Raw genomic sequence first — 7,030 nt, 5'->3', positions numbered from 1 at the left:
GGGGGGCGCCTCACCTCGTCCCGCTCCACCTTCCGTCTGTGCCGGCCGGCGCGCGTCCCCGCCTCCTAGGGCGCGCGCGCCGGCTGTCTCAGATTTAAAGGGCCAGTCCGCCCCTAATTGGTAGTTGCACCCAATCACTCCCTATAAATCCCAGCATGCCCTGTCCCCTGTGTTGGAGCCTCTACATGCTTCCCATAGCGTTTGGCCCAGCTCCCTGTTGTTCCTGATACCTGTCCGCTACCTGGTCCCTAGTCCTTGTTCCTGATTCCTGTCCGCTACCCAGTCCCTACTCCTAGTCCCTGGTTCCTGCTTCCCGTCTCTCTGCTGTTCCTGTGTTCAGCCTGTCACCTGCGGTACGCTTACACGCCACTGTCAGTACCTGCTCCTGTCACGCCTCGCCTGCCGTCACCAGCAACCAAGCCAGGGGTAGCGACCTGGGGGTCGTCTGCCGCAGCAAGTCCATCCCGCTTTGCGGTGGGCTCTGGTGAAAACCAGCGGCCCCTTAGACTCCGCTCCCTGGTGAGGTTTGTGCCATCGCTGGTGCCGGTCCAGTGGATCCACTACTCCCGGCGTTACAGTAGGCTCCAACCATGGATCCCGGCGAGGTGCCTGATCTCCGTGTTGGTCGCTCAACAGGCTCAACAGATCCAGCAGCAGTCGCAGCAAATCCAGCAATTGACTGCCGCCCTACAGCAGCATACTACAGCCCAGCGCCCACCACCACCTGCAACCACCTCGGGACTTCGATTGGCCCTCCCGAATAAATATGGAGGTGATCCCAAGTTGTGCAGGGGATTCCTGACTCAATGCACAATGCATATTGAACTGTTAAGTAGTCAGTTTCCCACCGAGCGCTCTAAAGTGGCCTTTATCATCAGCCTATTGGAGGGTAGAGCTCTGGCCTGGGCCACGCCACTGTGGGACCGAGATGACCCTGTTGCTGCCAATCTCCGGGCCTTCCTGGCCGAGTTTCGCTCCGTCTTTGAGGAACCTGCCCGTGCCACCTCAGCCGAGACTGCTCTTCTCAACCTCTCTCAAGGGAGCTCCTCTGTCGGTGACTACGCCATCCAGTTCCGCACCCTGGCAGCTGAATTGGACTGGAACGAGGCCGCCCTAGTAGCCACCTTCAAGAAGGGTCTATCCAGCCGAGTGAAAGACGTACTCTCCGCCCGCGATCTTCCTCCTTCTCTAAACGATCTTATCTTACTGGCTACCAGAGTCGACAACCGGTTTTCCGAGAGAGAGGAGGAGGTCCGGCAGGAACGACGACTGAGCCTGCCCCGTCGCCATCCTCGGCTGGCACCGGTGTTCCAGAGTCCCGTTGCTCCTATACTCCAGTCGTCTCCAGAAGTCCCTATGCAGGTGGAACGAGCTCGCCTGACGACTGATGAGAGAGCCCGTCGGATGGAGCTGAATCTCTGTCTCTATTGCGGTGGTGCAGATCACTACCGGCAGAGATGTCCCCAACGTCCTCAGCGTCCGGGAAACGCTTGCACCTAGGTCCGGTGGGAGAGGCCTCCCTAGGTGTGAATGCCACCTCTCCAAGGTTGACTATACCCGTCTCCATCCAGACACCTTCAGGGCAAGTTTTCCAGACTACTGCCCTCATCGACTCTGGCTCTGCTGGCAGTTTCATCTCTGCTTCTTTGGTCCAAAGATGGCGGCTACCCGTGATCCAGCTAGCCCAACCCCGGTCTATCTCTTCGGGGGAGATTCTTACCGAAACTGTGCACTGCCAGACGGCACCCCTAGCCCTCCAGGTGGGCGCCTTACATCAGGAGAGGATCTCCTTCTATGTCTTGTGCCATTCCTCTTCTAACATCCTGCTGGGCCTTCCTTGGCTGCAATTTCATACCCCTAAGCTGGACTGGAGAACTGGGGAGGTTCTCAGCTGGGGCCAGGACTGTCATAACCGGTGTCTGAGATCTCCTCAACCCAAGTGCTCTACGAGGTCTCCTGCTTATGTCAAGCCTCTAGCCGGTCTACCGGAGGACTACCAAGATTTCGGTGATGTTTTCTCGGCCAAGGAGGCGGACTCTCTACCACCTCATCGGGCCTATGATTGCCCTATAGACCTTCTTCCCGGGGCATCTCCTCCACGTGGTCGGGTATACCCTCTCTCTGTGCCCGAGACTGAAGCCATGTCCTCCTACATCCGGGAGAACTTACAAAAGGGCTTCATCCGTAAATCCACGTCTCCCGCTGGCGCAGGATTCTTCTTTGTCCAGAAGAAGGACGGTTCCCTTCGCCCATGCATAGACTACCGGGGCTTGAATAAGGTGACTGTTAAGAACCGCTATCCTCTTCCACTTATTCCTGAACTATTCGACCGTCTTCGTGGAGCTAGGATCTTCTCCAAGCTGGATCTCAGGGGAGCGTATAACTTGATCCGTATTCGTAAAGGAGACGAATGGAAGACCGCTTTCAACACCAGAGATGGGCACTACGAATACCTGGTCATGCCATTCGGCCTATGCAATGCCCCAGCGGTCTTCCAGGAATTCGTGAACGACATCTTCCGAGACCTCCTCTATGTCTGCGTCATTATCTATTTGGACGACATTTTGGTCTTCTCCCCGGATCAGCAGACTCATGTGGCACAAGTGCATCAGGTCCTCCGAAGACTACGGGCCAATCATTTATACGCCAAGCTTGAGAAGTGTGTTTTTCATCAGCGCAGTCTTCCATTTCTTGGCTATATCGTCTCCGACCAGGGTCTACAAATGGATCCGGCCAAGCTCTCAGCTGTCCTCCAATGGCCACGCCCTGTGGGACTTAATGCTATCCAGCGTTTCCTTGGATTCGCCAACTATTATCGGCAATTCATCCCTCACTTCTCTACCCTGGTCGCACCCATCGTGGCTCTCACTAAAAAGAAGGCGGACCCCAGACGATGGCCTCCAGAGGCCGAACAAGCCTTCAATAGCCTCAAGTCTGCCTTTGCCTCTGCTCCTGCCCTAGTCCGCCCGGATGTCTCCAGGCCGTTTTCTCTCGAGGTCGATGCTTCTTCTGTGGGCGCAGGAGCCGTTCTCTCGCAAAGGGACACATCAGGCAAGACCAGAACCTGCGGGTTCTTTTCTAGGACTTTCTCCCCTGCCGAGAGGAACTATACTATTGGGGACCGTGAACTCCTGGCCATTAAGTTGGCACTGGAGGAGTGGCGTCATCTACTAGAGGGGGCTAAACACCCTGTTAACATCTACACGGACCACAAGAACCTCTTCTACCTCCAGTCGGCTCAACGCCTCAATCCCCGGCAGGCCAGGTGGTCTCTCTTCTTCTCTCGGTTCAACTTTACCATCCATTTCCGTCCAGCCGAGAGGAACCTAAAGGCCGATGCATTATCCCGAGCATCCGATGTCATGGGGCAAGAGGAATCTCCTCGTCACATAATACCTCCCGACCGCCTAGTACCAGTTGCTACTTCTGCTCTGCAGAGACTGCCCCCCGGGAAGACTTATGTGCGCCCCACGCTCCGTAAACGCATCTTGAAGTGGGGGCACTCCTCTTTGGTGGCCGGGCATCCAGGAACTCAAAAGACTGGGCAATTGATCTCCCGTCACTACTGGTGGCCCAATCTCCTCCAGGATGTCAAGGACTTTGTGGCTTCCTGTGCAGTCTGTGCCAGGAATAAGTCTCCCCGTCAAAGACCTGCCGGCCTACTTTTGCCCTTGCCAGTCCCGGACCATCCCTGGCACCACATTGGGATGGATTTCATCACAGACCTACCTCCATCTGCGGGCAATACAGTTATTTGGGTGGTGACGGACCGCTTCTCTAAAATGGCTCACTTCGTGGCTCTTCCTGGCCTACCCTCTGCTCTTCGTCTGGCTCAGTTGTTCTTCCGACACATCTTCCGCCTGCATGGACTTCCTCTTCACATTGTGTCCGACCGAGGCTCTCAATTTGTCTCAATTTGTTTTGGCGTGCCCTCTGCTCGCAGCTCCAAGTAAAGCTGGACTTCTCATCAGCCTACCATCCCCAGTCTAACGGGCAAGTGGAGAGAGTCAATCAGATCCTGGGTAATTACCTACGGCATTTTGTGTCCAGCCGCCAAGACAACTGGTCCGACCTCCTTCCATGGGCGGAATTCTCCTATAACCATCTGGACTCGAGTTCCACAGGCAAGTCTCCTTTCTATGTGGTCTACGGGCATCATCCTCGTCCTCCTCTGCCTCTCTCTCCATCCTCTGGGGTCCCAGCCGTGGAGGAGCTGTTATCTGACCTGCAGTCGATCTGGGAACAAACTCGACAGTCCTTACTCAAAGCCTCTGAACACATGAAGGACCAGGCTGATAAGAAGAGGAGACCTGCCACGAATTTTCGTCCAGGTGACAAAGTCTGGCTCTCGGCCAAATATGTTCGACTCAAGATTCCCAGCTACAAGTTGGGTCCTCGATTCCTTGGTCCTTTTTCGGTGCTAAAACGCATCAACCCTGTCACCTACAAACTCCGCCTGCCCCCTACTATGCGGATTCCGAACGCCTTCCATGTCTCCCTCTTGAAGCCTGTGGTCCTCAACCGGTTCTCCGATCAGTCTCCGTTCTCTGTTCCACAAGCCGTCTCAGACGACGTCTACGTTGTTAAAGATATTCTGGCCATGAAAACTGTCAGAGGGAGACGTTTCTTCCTGGTGGACTGGAGAGGATTTGGTCCTGAGGAGAGGTCCTGGGAACCCGAGGCTAACATCCTGGATAAAGATCTCATCAAGGGGTTCCTGCAGGCAAGAAAGAGGGGGAGGCCAAAGGGGGGGGGTACTGTCATGGCCGCGGCGGCGGCCCGTGCTCCGGGACGCCGCCGCCATCTAGCTCATGTAGCTGCCGGGGTCCTGGTGCAGGGACCCGGCGCTGCGGTCTGTTCGGCCGGGGGGGCGCCTCAACTCGTCCCGCTCCACCTTCCGTCTGTGCCGGCCGGCGCGCGCGTCCCCGCCTCCTAGGGCGCGCGCGCGCCGGCTGTCTCAGATTTAAAGGGCCAGTCCGCCCCTAATTGGTAGTTGCACCCAATCACTCCCTATAAATCCCAGCATGCCCTGTCCCCTGTGTTGGAGCCTCTACATGCTTCCCATAGCGTTTGGCCCAGCTCCCTGTTGTTCCTGATACCTGTCCGCTACCTGGTCCCTAGTCCTTGTTCCTGATTCCTGTCCGCTACCCAGTCCCTACTCCTAGTCCCTGGTTCCTGCTTCCCGTCTCTCTGCTGTTCCTGTGTTCAGCCTGTCACCTGCGGTACGCTTACACGCCACTGTCAGTACCTGCTCCTGTCACGCCTCGCCTGCCGTCACCAGCAACCAAGCCAGGGGTAGCGACCTGGGGGTCGTCTGCCGCAGCAAGTCCATCCCGCTTTGCGGTGGGCTCTGGTGAAAACCAGCGGCCCCTTAGACTCCGCTTCCTGGTGAGGTTTGTGCCATCGCTGGTGCCGGTCCAGTGGATCCACTACTCCCGGCGTTACAGAGATATGGGTGCTAAAAGCCTATCAAAGCAGATTGCGGCTATGCCTGAATTCTTAGACAATTTAGTTTCAGACAACCTTAAGATGTAAAGGTGTGGATAAATATTTTTTAAAGAAACTAAATCCACAGCTCCCACTAGGTGAGAAATTTATCGTGTTCCCATCTTCCAGCTACACAATTCTCCAAGCGTGCTATTTGTTGTACCTTGTCTATCCACTCATTTAAAGTACTCTCCCCTCCAATGTAATGGGATGAGCAGTTTTCGCTGCTGACAACAGAGTTGGTAAGTAGTTTTTGGACCCATAAAAGAATTAGGGAAGGGTCTAGTGGAACAATGCTACCACAGATAGACAAAATGTGGCGGGTGATCTCTAACCCGTAACTAATCCAAGCAGATTTGGGCAAGTAAGCCAAATATGGGAAAGTAGCCCTCAGTATGCATTACATCTCCTACAATTATCATTATTAAGGATGTTTTTTTCTTCAGAAGGTAAGATGTCCTGTACCATCTTGTTGTTAATTTAGGAGTTTTCCTAAATTTTCACACACTTAGAGAAGCTGTGTGAGTTTTTGAAGATCTGTAAGATTGTGGAGTAGGGATGTATTTAGTTGATTCTTCCTCGCTGCAATAAAGGATGGCTTAGTCTCGGCTTCATTAATTAGCCTTTGTATACCCTAAAGAGTAAGCCTCTAGGAAGATGTTCCATGTTTAGATAACATTCAAGCCAAGATGCATCCCTATATGTTGGAAATGCAGCTAAAAACTTTTGGCATCCACTCATAAATAGTTCTGATTGTAATGATCGTGCACCCCCGGGGGGGACTTTCCCAAGTAGAGCCTCTAAGGTTGAGATCTCTTTAGTGGCTTGTATGTGTGGGTTGGGTGAGAGGTGCAAGAGATTGGTCCATGGTGAGGTGGATGTTTCATCTATACATGTACCTTCTGAAATAGAAAGTGCTGCTAAATGTTATTATAATGTGGAGGTTCACTTCCAGGTTTCACACTGCGGTGCTTAGATATAGGTGATATTACCCATAGCATATTACTTAGCTTATAGATACCTTATTTATTACTTTGTTATAATCACAGAATAAATATATACTATATTCTTTAAACAGACTCTTTAAGTATCTATAACACTTTAAAGATATAACGTCTAGCTGTTTTATAGATACAGTTTTGTTGTTCTAGCAGAGAGTGTAATCTTGCTCATTTTTTACAATCAGTTTTACTGCCGGTCACAGTGGCTACATTAACTGACATTACCCGGATGAGAAGTTTGTGGCAGATACAGATGAAAGTAAGTTGCATGGCAGGGATAGAGATACAAGGACTAAACCCCAGGGTCATAATTTTAAAGTGAAATAGGGAATTAAGATGATCACTATTACCATGTGAATAGATAAAAAGTGTTTTTCATCATCCCGTTAAATATGCACTGTAGTGCTAAATGATATGTGCCTCCACTAGAAGCAAATTACTTAGCACTTCAACAAACACAGCATGGAATCACTTCGATAGAAACTGCACTGCCGACAAGCTCAGGCTTCACATTTATTAAATAAATCAAGTGATAATGCTTT

Source organism: Dendropsophus ebraccatus, chromosome 2, assembly GCF_027789765.1.
Source record: "Dendropsophus ebraccatus isolate aDenEbr1 chromosome 2, aDenEbr1.pat, whole genome shotgun sequence".
Taxonomy (NCBI): Eukaryota; Metazoa; Chordata; class Amphibia; order Anura; family Hylidae; genus Dendropsophus; species Dendropsophus ebraccatus.
The sequence above is the reverse complement of the archived record's forward strand: the minus strand, read 5'-3'. Positions refer to the sequence as shown.